General features: G+C 37.9%; 1 long non-coding RNA gene across 1 annotated transcript in view; it reads right to left on the bottom strand.

Moving 5' to 3' along the window:
* Positions 1–12124: 12124 nt before the first annotated feature.
* Positions 12125–17557, bottom strand: part of LOC134486732 (uncharacterized) — a 28817-nt gene continuing 23384 nt past the window's right edge. Inside the window, exon 3 of the long non-coding RNA XR_010066107.1 lies at positions 12125–12462. This is a non-coding gene — a long non-coding RNA (uncharacterized LOC134486732). The remainder of the gene's footprint in view (positions 12463–17557) is intronic.

The following is a 17557-nucleotide window of genomic DNA, read 5'->3' as shown; positions in this document are numbered from 1 at the left end:
CTGAAAGATGATATAATTTTCTCACAAACCTGCCCAGTGATATAATCGCCTTATATATTTTAAAAATAACAAGTTCCTGGGCCTCAAACCTCACATTTCACTAGAAAACATAGTAAGTTCCAGGACAATGAGAAAGAAAAGGAAAGAGAAGAGGAAGAGAAGAGAAGACAAGAGAAGACAAGAGAAGACAAGACAAGAGAAGACAAGAGAAGACAAGAGAAGACAAGAGAAGACATTTGGCCCAGAAACAGCTCGAAGCCAAAGGTTTTCTTTTGGCTTACACACACACATACACACACACACACACACACACACACACACACACACACACACACACACATACACACACACACCATACACAGAAAAAGAGAGGAAGGGAGGAAGGGAGGGAGGGAGGAAGAGAGAGAGAAGTATACCTTTATACCTTATAGAATTGTGATCTGGGCACTATGTTCTTGGGAGGTGGTAAGAAATATGAGGGAAGGGAAAGTTTATGTCTTTATTATTAAATTGGTTAACTGTTGGCTTCTTTTAAAAGTTATCTACTCTTTTTTTTCTTTAAATCTACACCAAAGTTCAGCTTTAGAACTTTCCATAGGATATGACAAGTGACTATGCTACCTTTTAATAAGGAGGAGGTTGTATTGTTAAAATGTGCCAATACTGGGAGGGATCATTGGAAACAAAAATTAATGTTTGGCCTTTGAATCACACATACTAGCGACTGAATTTTGCTGTGTATCTCTTTTATAAACATGGGTGATTCCTTTAACCTCTCTGATTTTACGTTTTTTTTTTTTTCATCTGTAAGATGATTTCAAAAATTCCTAAAAAAAAAAAAACATAGTATTCTAACCCATATCACAAGTCATGTTGCCTACTAAATATGATTGTATATCACATGATAAAATTTGTGGTAAATCGGCTTTTCCATGGAAAGGTTTTATTTAGAGACAAGCAAATTAGACACCATCCAGGAGTTGCTATTGATCACTGTCTATTATCAGATTAAGGAGCTGTCACTGAATCAGCTACTATTGATCACATTGGTTCAATGGGAACTTCTTAACCAGACTGTTTCCAGGGTTAAATGAAAGAACAGATGGTTGGGCACCACTTTCACCAATGCAGCTGGTACAGACGAAAGTTCCCAGAGGGTGTGAACTTTCTGTGAAACAGAGCGACCTCAATGAAGATGGTACTTATAAGCAGCAAGTTCTGCCAAAGGGATGCTCACCAGGACATTCTGTTACTGGGTCAACATTTTAAAGAACATGGACTGTAATTTTCACAGAACAGAAAGCGAGGTCCGGGTCTTACTAGAAACATTTTTAGTATAGAGTTTAGATACGGAGATAACATCCATTCACTCACGGTGTGACAATGCTAGACAATGGTTCATCTCTCTCATCACATTGATATCACAACAAACTGACTTCGAAATACAGATGAATAGCTTTGGTCTCTGATGTGACAGCCGGAGTTACTACTCCTTGGGAATGACCATCATAGAGAACCAGGTTGTCATTTCATATTCCTGCTTTAAAATAGCCTGCCACTTGGGTAGGTTTGAGAATCTACCTTGTATTTAGATTAGAAAATGTGCGCAAAATGGGAAGGGGAACAATTTACCAGCATAACATAGGCCACCAATTAAGTCTGAAAGACAGAAAGATAACCCACCTCTCATATATGAATGACATTTACGGGAAATAAGAGAAACATGATTCACATCTACTTTCCAAAATTAGCACCTACCTGTGTTGAAGTCAGACTTTTTTTTGAAAAGAGTTCAGTTGTGCTTTATTACTGTGAGGAGTATTTCTTCAATCTTATTTACCTTTGTTTACACAACTTCGCAAACACTTGAGTACACTGCATTAAGAATATACTTCTGGGGGTTGGGGATTGAGCTCAGTGGTAGAGCGCTTTCCTAGCAAGCGCAAGGCCCTGGGTTCGGTCCCCAGCTCCGAAAAAAAGAAAAAAAGGAAAGAATATACTTCTAGGCAATATATAATATTGCAAATCTTTAAGTGTAATCAGAGGCACCATATTATATATATATGGTTCTACATCATTTTATGTATTTGCCTTGGCTGAATAGTTTTCAATGCTTTATCTAAGTGGACACATGTAAATCTTAAATTGCTTTTTAAAGATTTATATACACATATATACGCACTATTTATCATATTACATTACTACTATCAAACTCAGGTTGTTTTCAAATTGTACCTATTAAAATAGATGTTACAAGATGCAACCTAGGTTAAAACAAAGAAGTGAAGGATAAGAAAATGATAATTTATTGGCAATAACAGATTAATTTAGGGGATGACACACTATAGTGACTGATGAGTTTTTGATATCATGTTAATCAACTATTAATGCTAATTACATTTCATGTTATAGAAAGTATTTGTTTCTCAGTAGTTTCTTCGTAATTAATTTAACTGCCTGTTTGTCAATTCTGATTTTTAAGTTTTATTCAGTTATTCAAGTAAATCAACTGTCTTAGTGTTAATTCCTTAAAATATGTTGAGACTTCTTTTACAGAATAGTTCTTTCTATATTTAGCACAGGATTCTGACTATTTGTACTAGTTGAGGCTTGTAATTTTGTTACCTACGTCCTCTGTATCTTCAATATTTTTTTTTGCTCCATCTGCTTTTAAAAAGCTGTTTTATAAAGATGTTTTAAAGTCTTCCTTTATGAATCTATGAGTCAATTTCAACCTGATAATTTTAAGATTTTTTTTGAAACTTCTCTAAGATTATGTAGTTCGATGCAAAGAGGGTTATGAGTATTACATTTTTGGTGGATGATCCCTGCTAATGCCTTTTGATTAAATTCCATTTTGCTCAATATTAGCATTGTCATTTGCTTTTTTTTTAAGTTTAAATTTCACTTGTATGCCTTTTTTCTCTGTCACTTTGTTCTAAATGAGTCACAATTGTCTTTGTGCCTAATGTGCTGTCTCCTAGAAAGAGCATTCAATTTGTCTTTTCCAGAGTGTAATAAATAATAGATCTCTTAGCTCCCCAATGTTTTTCATATTTTCTAGTTTCTTTTTCCCTCCTCTTTCTTCTGATCCTCATTCATTCATTCATTCATTCATTCATTCATTCTACATCCCAATAGCAGCTCTCCCCCTCCTCCTTCCTCTCTACACAGTCTCCTCCCCAAATTAACTCTTCCCCTTCTCCTCAGAGGATAGGGAAATCTCCCCTTGGGTACCACCCTGTCCTGGTCGCAGAAGGACTAGGCACAACCTTTCCCACTGAGGTCTGACAAGGCAATCCAGCTAGTGGAAAGGGATCCAATGGCAGGTAACAGAGTCAGAAACAGATCCCACTCTGATTGCTAGGGAACCTACATGAAAATAAAGTTGCACATCTGCAACGAATGTGTGTGGGGGCCTAGGTTCAACCCCAGTGTGCTCTTCATTCAATGGTTTAGTCTCTGGGAGAACCTCATGGGTCTAGGTTTGTTGAGTCTATAGATCCTTTTGTGGTGTCCTTGATCCCTCTGGTTGCTCAGTTCTGTATTCCACTCTTCCCGATGTTTGACTGTTGGTCTCTGCATCTATTTCCATCTGCTGCCAGATGAAGTCATTAAGGAGACAGTTATGCTAGAGTTTTGACAAAGGCTTTTTCAGTATCTGATGAGATAATCATGTAGTTGTTTGATTTTTCTGTTTCTTTTCTTTTTTTTTTTTAACTTGAGTATTTCTTATATACATTTCAAGTGTTATTCCCTTTCCCGGTTTCTGGGCAAACATCCCCCCTAATCCCTCCCCCTCCCCTTCTTTATGGGTGTTCCCCTCCCCATCCTCCCCCCATTGCCGCCCTCCCCCCAACAATCTAGTTCACTGGGGGTTCAGTCTTAGCAGGACCCAGGGCTTCCCCTTCCACTGGTGCTCTTACTAGGATATTCATTGCTACCTATGAGGTCAGAGTCCAGGGTCAGTCCATGTATAGACTTTAGGTAGTGGCTTAGTCCCTGGAAGCTCTGGTTGCTTGGCATTGTTGTACATATGGGGTCTTGAGCCCCTTCAAGCTCTTCCAGTTCTTTCTCTGATTCCTTCAATGGGGTCCTATTCTCAGTTCAGTGGTTTGCTGCTGGCATTCGCCTCTGTATTTGCTGTATTCTGGCTGTGTCTCTCAGGAGCGATCTACATCGGGCTCCTGTCTGCCTGCACTTCTTTGCTTCATCCATCTTGTCTAATTGGATGGCTGTATATGTATGGGCCACATGTGGGTTAGGCTCTGAACAGGTGTTCCTTCTGTGTCTGTTTTAATCTTTGCCTCTCTATTCCCTGCCAAGGGTATTCTTGTTCCCCTTTTAAAGAAGGAGTGAAGCATTCACATGTTGATCATCCATCTTGAGTTTCATTTGTTCTAGGCATCTAGGGTAATTCAAGCATTTGGGCTAATAGCCACTTATCAATGAGTGCATACCATGTGTGTTTTCTGTGATTGGGTTACCTCACTCAGGATGATATTTTCCAGTTCCAAACATTTGCCTACGAATTTCATAAAGTCGTTGTTTTTGATAGCTGAGTAATTTTCCATTGTGTAGATGTACCACATTTTCTGGATCCATTCCTCTGTTGAAGGGCATCTGGGTTCTTTCAAGCTTCTGGCTATTATAAATAAGCCTGCGATGAACATAGTGGAGCACGTGTCTTTTTTATATGTTGGGGCATCTTGTGGGTATATGCCCAAGAGAGATATAGCTGGATCCTCAGGCAGTTCAATGTCCAATTTTCTGAGGAACCTCCAGACTGATTTCCAGAATGGTTGTACCAGTCTGCAACCCCACCAACAATGGAGGAGTGTTCCTCTTTCTCCGCATCCTCGCCAGTATCTGCTGTCACCTGAGTTTTTGATCTTAGCCATTCTCACTGGTGTGAGGTGAAATCTCAGGGTTGTTTTGATTTGCATTTCCCTTATGACTAAAGATGTTGAACATTTCATTAAGTGTTTCTCAGCCATTCGGCATTCCTCAGCTGTGAATTCTTTGTTTAGCTCTGAACCCCATTTTTTAATAGGGCTATTTGTCTCCCTGCGGTCTAACTTCTTGAGTTCTTTGTATATTTTGGATATAAGGCCTCTATCTGCTGTAGGATTGGTAAGGATCTTTTCCCAATCTGTTGGTTGCCGTTTTGTCCTAACCACAGTATCCTTTGCCTTACAGAAGCTTTGCAGTTTTATGAGATCCCATTTGTCGATTCTTGATCTTAGAGCATAAGCCATTGGTGTTTTGTTCAGAAAATTTTTTCCAGTGCCCGTGTGTTCCAGATGCTTCCCTAGTTTTTCTTCTATTAGTTTGAGTGTATCTGGTTTGATGTGGAGGTCCTTGATCCACTTGGACTTAAGCTTTGTACAGGGTGATAAGCATGGATCGATCTGCATTCTTCTACATGTTGACCTCCAGTTGGACCAGCACCATTTGCTGAAAATGTTATCTTTTTTCCATTTGATGGTTTTGGCTCCTTTGTCAAAAATCAAGTGCCCATAGGTGTGGGTGTTCATTTCTGGGTCTTCAATTCTCTTCCATTGGTCTATCTGTCTGTCTCTGTACCAATACCATGCAGTTTTTATGACTATTGCTCTGTAATACTGCTTGAGTTCAGGGATAGTGATTCCCCCTGAAGTCCTTTTATTGTTGAGGATAGTTTTAGCTATCCTGGGTTTTTTGTTATTCCAGATGAATTTGCAAATTGTTCTGTCTAACTCTTTGAAGTTCTAATGGAAACTCTTACATTGAAATTTTTTTCATATGTTGACCCATCCCTGCAGCCCCAGGATGACGTCTATTTGATGATGGTAGATGATGTATTTAATGTGTTCTTGGAATTAGTTTGTGGGTATTTTATTGAGTATATTTGCATCGATGTTCATAAGGAAAATTGGTCTGAAATTCTCTTTTTGTGTTGAGACTGTGTGGTTTAAGATATCACAGTGACTATGGCCTCATAGGATGAGTTTGGCAATGTTCTTTCTATTTCTGTTTTGTAGAATACTTTCAGTGGTATTGGTGTTAGGTCTTCTTTGAAAGTCTGGTGGAACTCTAAACTAAAACCATCTGGCCCTGGGCTGTTTTTGGTTGGGAGACTTTTAATTATTGATTCTATTTACCTAGCAATTATAAGACTATTTATAAGACTGTTTATATGATCTTGATCTAACTTTGGTATGTGATCTCTATCAAGAAAATAATCCATTTTGTTTAGATTATTCCAAATTTGTGGAGTTTCAAAGTTAAGACCTAATGATTCTATTTCCTCAGTGTCTGTTGTTATGTCCCTCTTTTATTTCTCGTTTTGTTGGTTTATATACTGCTCTTTGCCTTTTAATTAGTTTAGCTAAAGGTTTATCTATCTTGCTGACTTCATTAATGAAGCAAATCTTGGTTTAGTTGATTCTTTGTATTGTTCTCTTTATTTCAAATTTATTGATTTCAGACGAGCTTTATATTTGCTGCCTTTATTCCTCTTTGTTGTGTTTGCTTCTTTTTGTTTTAGAGGTTTCAGGTGTACTGTTAAGTTGCTAGTATGGGAGGTCACAAATTTCTTTTTTTTTTTTTTTTTCGGAGCTGGGGACTGAACCCAGGGCCTTGCGCTTGCTAGGCAAGCGCTCTACCACTGAGCTAAATCCCCAACCCCACAAATTTCTTTATGAAGGCACTTAATGCTATGACATTTCCTCTTAGCATTGCTTTCATTGTGTACCATGAGTTTGGGTATATTGTGCATTCATTTGCTTCGAATTCTAAAGTATTTAATTTCCTTCCTTCTTTCCTTCCTTTCTTCCTTCCTTCCTTCCTTCCTTCCTTCCTTCCTTCCTTCCTTCCTTCCTTTCTTCCTTCCTCTCTCTCTCTCTCTCTCTCTCTCTCTCTCTCTCTCTCTCTCTCTCTCTCTCTCTCTCTCTCTCTCTCTTCCCTGAGCCACTGGTCATTCAGTAAAGACTTGTTCAGTTTCCATGACTTTGTAGGCTTTCTCTTGTTTCTGTTGTTAAATTCCAGCTTTAACTCATGGTGATTTGATAAGATGCAAGGGGTTATTTCAATTTTCTTGTATTCGTTGAGAATTGCTTTTTGACTGAAGATATAGTCAATTTTGGAGAAGGTTCCCTGAGGTGCTAAGAAAGTATATCCCTTTGTGTTTAGGTGAAATGTTCTATAGATATCTGATAGGTCAATTTGATTTATAACCTCTGTTAATTTCATTATTTCTTTGTTTAATTTCTGTCTTGATGATTTGGCCATTGGTAAAAATGGGGTATTGAAATCTCCCACTGTTACTGTGTAGAGTTTGATGTGTGACTTAAGCTTCAATAATGTTTCCTTGATGAATGTGAGTGCCCTTGTATTTGAAACATAGGTGATCAGAATTTAAATACGTCTTGGTGGAGTTTTCTTTTGATGAGTATGAAATGTCCTCCCCCCCACCTTTTTTTTTGGTTAATTCTTGTTAAAAGTCTATTTTATTAGATGCTAGAATGGCTACTCCAGTTTGCTTTGTAGGTCTGTTCACTTGGAAACCCTTTTCCCAGCCATTTACTCTATGGTAATATCTATTTTTGATGTTGAGGTATGTTTCTTGAATGCAGCAGAATGAATAATCCTATTTTTTTTATCCATTTTGTAAACCTTGGTCTTTTTATTGGAGAATTAAATCCATTGATATTGAGAGTTATTAATGACTAATGATTGTGAATTCCTGTTATTTTGATGTTGTTGTTGTTGTTGGTAGTGGTGGTGGTGATGGTGGTGGTGGTGGTGTGGTGGTGGTGTGTGTGTGTGTGTGTGTGTGGGTGTGTGTGTGTGTGTGTTTCTCTTCCTTTGGTTTGCTGGTAAGGAATTACTTATTTCCTCTCTTAGGTGTACTTAGCCTCCTTTGGTTGGAGTTTTCCTTCTTTTATCTTCTGTATAGTTGGATTTGTGGATAGATATTTTAATGGATATTACTGACTTTCAACCTGACTATATCTGAAATGAACTATAATCCATAATTGGAGGGCACACCTGTGATCTAGAACTTGAGACTGGAAGACAAATTTCTGACTTGAATCTTGGCATGGAGATCCTGAGGCATAGTGGCCATGAAAAGCTTAGGCCCAGGCAAGGTAGTACATGCCTTTAATCCCAGGAGACTGAAGCAAGGACACCTTTGAGTTCAGGGTCAGCCTTGGACAAAGCAAGTCCCAGATCCAGGTGTGGTAGCACACACCTTTAATCTGGGCCACACCTTCTGCTGGAGGCCTACATAGGGACATTGAACGAAGGAAGACTCATTCTTTTTCGACTACTTACACTTACTTGCCAGCACATCTGTTGGAACCTACTTCTACAAAAAGCCAGCTCAAACTATGGGCCTCATGGGAATGAACAACTTCTAGATTCTTGGACCTCCCATTCACAGCTCTTCATTGTTTGATTAGTTGTACCACAGACTGTAAGTCATCACAACAAATTCCTTAAATATATAGAGACATTCCATAAATTTGTGACTCTAGAGAACCCTGTCTAATACAGATATTGTCTAAATTTTATTTTGTCATAGGATATCTTTGTTTTATCCATCTAAGGCGATTGAAAGCCTTGCTAGGTAGAGTAGTCTGGGCTGACATTTGCAGTCTCAGAGTCTGCAAAATATCTTTCCAGGACCTTCTGGTGTTAGAATTTCTGTTGAGAAGTTGGTATAATTCTGATTGGTCTGCCTTTGTATGTTAATTGGCCTTCCCCCCTTAGCTTTTAATATTCCTTCTTTGTTCTGAATATTTAGTGTCTTGATTACTATGTGATGTGAGATTTTCTTTTCTGGTCCAATCTATTGGTCCTCCATAAGCTTCTTTTATGTATATAGGAATATCTTTCTTTAGATTGGGGAAATTTTCTTTTATGATTTTGTTGAAAACATTTTCTGGGCATTTTAGCTAGGGATCTTCTTTTTTCTGTTCCAGTTATTCTTAAGTTTGGTACTTTCATGGTGTCTCATGTTTCTTGGATGTTTTGTGTCACAAACTTTTTAGATTCAGCATGTTCTTTGATGGTCACATGAATTTCTTCAGTCGTGTCTTCTAAGCTTCAGATTCTCTCTTCTATCTCCCATAGTCTGTTGATGCTTGCATTTATAGTTCCTATTCTCTTCCCTGTTTCCCATCCTAAGGATTCCCTCAGTTTGTGTTTTCTTTACTGCTTCCATTTTCATTTTCAGCTCTTGGACAGTTTCATTCATTTCCTTCACCTATTTGATGATATTTTCCAGAATTTCTTTTAGTGACTTAATTTCTTCTTTAAAGGTCTCTATCATCTTTATAATGTTGTGTTTAGGTTTTTGTCTTGTGCTTCAGCTGTTTTAGGGTATCCAGAACTTACTATTGCAGGGTAACTGGGCTCTGCTGCTGCCATACTGCCTTGGTGTTTGTTGACTGTGTTCTTATACTCTCCTTTAGTAACCAGGTTGTCCCTGGTATTTAATAGATGTTCCTCATGTTAGCAGTATTCCTCTGGGAGGCAGGCAGAGTCATGGGCTTGACAGTGGATCTCAAGGAATAGCATACCACTCATTTCTGCTGGCTGTGACCTAGCTAGACCTTCTGCTGGCTGGGCCTTAAGAGGACGCAGTAGGTCGGAAATTTTTCCGGAAAGAGGTTCTAACCTGAATGCTCATGGAGCCCTACAAACTTCTTTGGAAAGGCAGGGAGAGCTATGAGACAGATAATGGACATCAGGAGATAGTATGCCACTTACTTCTATTGACTGTGTCCCAGGTAGACCTAACTGGCAGAGAATTGGTGGGGAATGGGACTAAGTTGGATGTTCTACAGAACTCCTTGAGAAAGCAGAAACAGCCAGAAGCCAGAAGATAAAAGTCTGGAGACAGCATGCAGCTTACCTCTGCTGGCTGTGACCCTTGTGAATCTGATTCTCCTCTGACTCTTTGTTAGATTTATAACATTTTCTGTTTGTCCCTGTGTAAATATCTCTTTTATTTCCTCAGAGTAAGGGATGAGATGAGAACTATACCCCAGCTTTATGAATACAGGGCTTGGGATGAGCCCAGATCATTTCTATCTAACTATTCCTGGGCCTATGCCTGGAATATTTTAGCCTCTGTAATCTAATCTTCTGAGAACCCAAACCTTGAAGGTTTCTATTTCCAGCCTATGTCTGTTAACGTATGCCTAGAATGTTTCAACTTCTGAGACTTACTGCTGAATAAATTCGCCATTTATAGCTCTTTCTGAACTCTGGATAGTTGGTTTACATCAAGTATTCTAGGTCAAACTCCTCTCCAAGCTGACTGATTCAAATTGGCTCCTCTCAGCTTCTGCTTGAATTGTTCTACTTGGAAAAACTACCTCTGAACTCTATGAAATGAACAGTGATAACTGCACTGACTAAACAAACCAAAAAGATCGGAAAGGAACTGCATGAACTTAATTGGACTCAACTGAACTATACCAAACAGAACTGCTTATCTCTCCCTGTACTGCTCTTAGTTAGCTACTCTTTCCTGTCCATTCCCATGACAATTGAGCATATCTAAGCTCTGACCCATTCTGTCAAATCTTTCTCTAATTGGTCACTTTGTCTGTTACTCAATTATATTATTCCATACATGTTTTTTATAAGTCATTCTTGGGGATTGAAGGTCTGTACTAAAGGCATGTCTGCATTCCAGCTGGATCACACAGACCTAGGTCTTTGGATATGATCCCTTGCCAGAGTAGCCATGTTGGAGGACTAAAATTTCTCTACAACCCCGTGTCTCACTATGGGTTAGTATGCCTATGATTAAACACCATGACCACAAGCAACTTTGATAGGAAGGAATTTGTGTGGCTTACACTTCCACATCACTGTTCATCATTGAAGGAAGACTGCACAGGAATGCAAGCAGGAAAGAAACCTGGTGGCAGGAGCTGTTGCAAAGGCCATGAAGGAGTGAGTGTTGCTTACTGGTTTACTGCTGGTGGCTTATTCGGCCTCTTTTCTCATAGAATCCAGGATACCAGCCCAGATAGGGGTGAGTCCACCCACAATGGAGTGACTGTTATTAAGAAACGTAATAATAATGCTCTAGTCTTGCCTACAGCCTGATCTTCTGGAATAATTTTGTTAGTTAAGTTTCCCCCCTCTCACATAACTATAGATTGTGTCAAGGTGACATAAAACTAAAAAGCACATCTTAGGAAATGTGTCCCATTTCCCAAGTGAAATACTAGTACACATTTAACTGTTGAGTTTATCTAAAATTTCTTAAAGATATCCACATTTTCAAGCTTCATTTAATCATGACTCAAATTCCATCTTGGAATTTCCCCTTTACCTCACACTTATTGTGACTGGCTTTAATGGCAATTTGGGAACACTGCCCTTGCTTTGAAATATTAACCATAAAGTTTCTAGCCAACAAGTTAAAATAAAAGTTCTACTATTCTCTCACAGCACAGCCCTGGATATACAATATCCCACAAGATGAAGCCTAGGAGGAGGTTGGCATATGTCTGTCTGTCTCTGTCTCTGTCTCTGTCTCTGTCTCTGTCTCTCCTCTCTCTCTCTCTCTCTCTCTCTCTCTCTCTCTCTCTCTCTCTCTCTCTCATGCAAGTGTCTTCTACTGCAGTCAATATGGAGCCTAGAACAAGTCCCATGATATAGTTTTATCTTTTTCATGGCCAATTCTAAGATAATGTGGCTGTCACTACTTTCCTACCCAATACTTTGTTTTTTATAAAGTTTTATTTTTATTATATTTAGGAGTGTATGTATGCACATGTACATGTGCACATGCATGCAGGCTTGTGTGTGTGTGTGTGTGTGTGTGTGTGTGTGTGTGTATCTTTCTGTGTATGTGCCTATGCCTGAGGAAGCCAGGTGCATAGATTCCCTGTAGAGCTTAAGATTTTCCTCATGTGGGTGCTGGGAACTTAACTACGGTCTTCTTAAGTACAGTATGTGCTCCTAAACTCTTACCCATTTCTCTGACTCCTTCATTGTTTTAAATTTCTCATCAATTTGTAATCTTCAAGACCTTGATCTTAGTTTTCAGTCTTACTCTACATTTTCAACTTTATTGGTTTTGTTCATTTATGTTATAAAATAAAACAGACACTTCAGAGCACTACCATCGAGTTTAATGGGGAAGGCAGTGTTGTGTTTGTAGAAAATGGTCTTCATAGGCCAACAGGGAGTGACATTATTAGAAGGTATGGTTTTGTTGGAGTACGTACGACCTTGTTGGAGGAAGTGGTCACTAGGAGCAGACTTTGAGGTCTCAGGTACTCAAGGCATAATCAGTGTGGCAGTCATTTCCTGTTGCCTGTGGATCCAGATGTCGAACTCTCAGCTACCTCTCCAACACCATGTCTGCCTGCTTGCTGTCATGCTTACTGTCGTGATGATAGTGGACTAATCCTCTGAACTCCAAGCCATCACCAATGAAATCCTTTCCTTTATAAGAGTTGACACAGATATGGTGTTTCTTTACAGCAAAAAAAACCTGACTTAGGCAGAATCAGAATTCAAGACATTACAGAACACTGAGCCATAGAACATCTTGAAGACATACACTCTAAGGTTCTTCCTTCTTTATCACTTTGATTTCTCACTCCAGAAACTGACCCCAAATTCCCACAGTGTAGACTCAATGACAACAACCATTCTTCTGGCTCCACATATATTTAATTTACCTGTATTATTTTTTATTACATATAATAAATGTGATTTCAGTGTGGCCCAGTAAAGGGAGTAATTCAGACAAGGCAACAATAAACCAACAAGTGTTAATTAAAATTTCCAATATATGTTACCAAACTTTAAAGAAATGCTGGTTTGTCTTGGTCTTGATGTAGATTAATTAATTAATTAATTAATTAATTAAAAAAAGAATGTGGCAATTCTCCTAAACATGTTTGCTTAAACTCAAACTGGTAACCAGTATATCATGCTGTTATATTGTTAGTTTAGCCTGAAAAAATTCATAAAAGAAACAATTTATAACAAATTATTTCTTTAAAAAATTTGGATCTATTCATTTTATTTTGTGTATATGAGTAATTTGCAAGCATCAATGTTTGTCCTTGCTGCTACGGAGGTGAGAAGAATGCAAACGATCTCCTGGGTGCTGGGAACTGAACCAGGGTCCTTATAAGAGCATCAAGTGTTCTTAACTGCTGAGCCATCTCTGTAGCCACATGTTGTTTCAATGACACAAGATCTACAACTTTCACATGGATTCTTTCATATTAAAGGCCTTTGACAAACAGTACACAGAAAACATAAGAACCAACCACTAGAAATTTTCCACTTTTATTCCAAACAGGTCATCCACACATTAATTTGTATTCTATTATCTCTTTCAATAAGATCAATAACTCAACATTTTACTTCTGGGAAAGATTTGGTTTCCTGTTTTAAAAAAACTAATGAAGATTATTTTAGGTTACTGATTTTTCTCTATACAGGTCACTGTTCCCACATATTGTAACTTAATCTACTCACTCCATGTATCACTTCCTCAAGAAATGGACTTGAATATCACCATGCGAGTAAAGAACTCACACTATTTTTACAGTGCAGGAGAATTGCTAAGCTTTGCCTTTTTTTTTTTTTTGATTAATTTCATGCCTGACTCAGTCAGAGATTAGGCCTTGACACAGGTTATAATTAAATATTGAAATCATGAAGTGCAAGAATGTTTAATTTTTAAAATATGAGTTTTAATTTACCTCATACAGAGAATAGCTCTGGTCACCTGCAGAGATGCATTACACACTACATTGCCTAATGCAGGATGCCTGAGTGAGACTGAGCACACAGTTAAAGTAAACTAATGCAATTTACTGAACAGCAGTCAAATATTTATCCAGTTGATGAAGCAGACTTTATGTGAAACTCAGACAATAATTAAAGAGAAGCCTTGCTTAAAACATGCCTACCTCTGTTTTTTCACAAATATGTTATATCCTCCTTTCTTTATCTTCCATATTCCTAAATATCACTGTGTACCCGAGGCACTCTACAGAGAGTATTCTATAGAATTATTTTGAACATAATCCTTATTATTTAACAGCTTTTGCAGCTAGGAAGGTAGACTGACTGCAGAAGCAGCTTCTCACTCTGCGTTCCTACACTGACTACAGGGTGACTGTGCCATCTCCCATTAAAGGTAAATCTATTTTTCCCATCCTTTGAATATGCCTAGTTTGTGACTCCCTTTGCCAATGCAATGTGGGATCCATGTTGTTATAGTGCTCAGAGCCTCTAATTTTACATGTCTCTTGTTCTTTTCAGACCTTTTCATCAGTCTCATAACAAGGCCAGACTGTCTCTAAGAGGATGAGAGGCCTGAAGGAGTTGGTGAACCAAGACTTGTCAACTCCCTACTCTCATCCTATTAACTAAGTCTGGACAAGCAAAAACTCAAGCAAAGAACCACCCAGATGGCTTGTAGAGTCATGAGACATCATATTTATTTTGTTCTTTTAAGCCATTATTATTATAAGTGTTGGTTATGCCAGAATAACAAATGGAAGTAGGATTTGGAGATCGAAGTTAAATCTCCCTGTTTCACAAATAACACAACTGAAGCCTCAAGGGTTTCAATGTTTTAATTACATTCACACATTGGTAGCAGATCCAGGATTAAAGATTACATCCCTCATTGAGTCAGTCAAAACTCCAGGAATTCTAAACACTACCTATCTTTATTCTCTTTTGGAGCAACAGATACAAAATGAAGCAAAACAAAACAAAACAAAAAACCTTTAGAACTTCTGCATAAGCAAATGGCATTTATAAGTATAATCTTAATGGCCATATATGAATGAATATGTGTGTTTTCTTAGCTCTTCTTTTCTAAGTTATATGCATTCTGAATGACAAGATTGACTTCATGGGTAAGAATCCCATGCTCTTCAATCAGTGTGATATCGCTAACTAATTTTTCTTTTAGATGTTTTTCCAGTACGCTGAAGTCAGAAGATACCTTTTAAGAGTTATGTTTAGTTGAACTAAAAGTTTTCTGACTCTCTGCATACCAAATTGTCATCTTGAAAATAAACACTATACACCACACTATCTTGGTGTCATTTTGGAGATGGCAAGCCTTTAAGAACTATTCAGCTGCTTATGTCATATTAACTGATTGAACTGGGACTGGCTATGTCTACAATGTCCCGAGAACATATGATGAAGTCAGGCTCAATCCAGTTTCCTCTAAAACTCTAAAAAGTTAAAGATATTTGATCTACATTTCAGACCAGAAAATATTTCTAATTTTAATTTATTTTACCTACAATTTCTGTCCCATAAAGCATTGTTTTTCTTTAGCTCATCTAAATCACCATGATTGCTTGTAAAAATCACAAATAGCTGGACTCTGCTCCCACAGTTCCAGAAGAGGTCTTCTAGTTTTAAGGACTTAGGGTCCACTTCGTTAATGAGTTTTGTAGTGAAACAAACTGCTGATCCAAAGAGCCTCACTTTAAGAATTCCATCTAAGCCAACAAGACTTTCTACAATTTGTGAATACTTTATCTGAGGATACGCTATACTATGGTATTTTAGTGGAAGCTAAAGAAAGCACATGAACTATATCCACAATTTGTACTACTGAGTAAATTACATTGTACAAAGTCTGTCAATCAAAATCAATAACACAGTCCCTGCACTTAAAGTTCGCACAGTACTGATTTTTAAGTAAGCTTGCCCACAGACCTAGGGATATGGCAGAAGGGACTTGTAAAAAAAAATAAAATGTTGTACTGTCACAAGACCCATAATATTTGGAATGCAGGCAAATTAGCTCAAACGATCTTCTCCAAAGGGAAATCATTTGCCAGAGTTTTAAAGGAAAGCAATACCTACTTCCAGTCCACAGGCAGGGTTTTGTTTTGTTTTGTTTTTAATGAGAGTATTCACATAACACTTTCTATGACAGTTTCTGCCTTCCATCACTCAACTCTTTGTGAAAATAGTCCATTTTTGGCTTACTGACTCAGTCTGGGCTTCATCCAAAACTGAACTTCTTGAAAGGTTTTTAAAAAGTGATCTCAGTTATTTTTAATTCCTGACTGCTTCAAATAAAGAAAACAAACTATGAAATGCATAGTGGGATTTTAATAGCATTTTCTTTGCATTTAAATATCAGATAACTTCCTAATGGGATTTTGCATATCTGTGTTCTCTGTAGAAGTCTCATACTTCCCTCCATTTGAGAAGACAACTGAGATTAGGAAAAGATTGGTGTCTGAAAAGGTCCTCTGAGAAAACGCACACAAAGGCACATGTGTGTCCTGAACTCTTGAGTGTGCACACTTAGGAGGCGCCAGCCAACCCCATCTTTCTTCTTGGAGTAAACATGCCTCCTCGGGTATTTAGAGAGCTCACTTTCTGAGGGGCCTATGCCGTATTGTTTATCATTTTTATCAGTGTGGTTTTTCTCCATCACCTCCTTAAAAGTTCATGTCTCCCCTTTCTGCATTTCTTTGCAACTCCTTGTAGAAGAAAAAAAATACCAATTCAGATAACCATGCATTAAACAGAGATTCCCCCCCCCTTCTACTGTTAACCTTCTCTTGTAGAGTAAAAGCTCATAGGTACAGACACACACAGCAAGGATAATAAGGTGGTAGATTCAAGCTAAGCAAAGGTTTCTCACCAATAGATTAACTCTACATACAGCTTGTCTGTTGTCAAAAAAAAAAAAAAAACAAAGTTATTTAATTACATCCATTTACAGACCAGTTTATTGGTGAGTGAATTACTTTATTATTGTTTCATTATGAGATGCAGTAAAATGTACCTTAATATAGTAAAGGTTATTTTATCTCATATAAAAATATAATTCCATTTCTTCTTGAGGTTTTCGTAATGAACTCCATTTTGCTGTGAACATTTTTTATTATTTTATGTGTGTTGGTGTTTTGCCTGCTTGTATGTATGTATGTGAGGGTGTCAGGTCTTTCTTGGAACTTCAGAGAGTGGTGAGTTGCCATGTGGGTACTGGGAATAGAGCCTGGGTCCTTCTGAAGAGCAGTCAGTACCTTAACCACTAAACCACCTCTTCAGCCCCAAGATCTAATCTTCTTAAAGTGACCATTTTAACTAAAATTCCTTCCTAACCCTTTACTGATAGTTCGCCTTCTATCATGTGAATAGCCAGGCATGACATGCGGAACTCTTGGGATGAGGATTCTGATACAGGAACCCAGCTACTGTTATATGCACTGGGACAAATAAGTGACCATACTTCCTGGAACTTTCACACCAGGGCTTCTTAGTTTATTTTGTGTGACACGAGGACTTTCTTTCATTTGACAAAAAAATCTCAAAAGCTTTTTCTAGAATGAAAGTTTTTGTCTTGTTTTTTTCTTCCCTCCTTCCTTCTTTCCTTCCTTCCTTCTCTCCTTCCTTCCTTCCCCTCCATTTCTTTCTTTTATTCTGTTCTTGAGTCTTTTCTATTGCTATCTTTAAAAATATTCCCTCTTTTTATTTAATTTTTTTTACACTTCAGATTTTATTCCCTTCCCTGTCCATGTTCCAA

This window comes from Rattus norvegicus, chromosome 4 (assembly GCF_036323735.1).
Source record: "Rattus norvegicus strain BN/NHsdMcwi chromosome 4, GRCr8, whole genome shotgun sequence".
Taxonomy (NCBI): Eukaryota; Metazoa; Chordata; class Mammalia; order Rodentia; family Muridae; genus Rattus; species Rattus norvegicus.
This window is presented reverse-complemented; position numbering and strand designations above follow the sequence as displayed.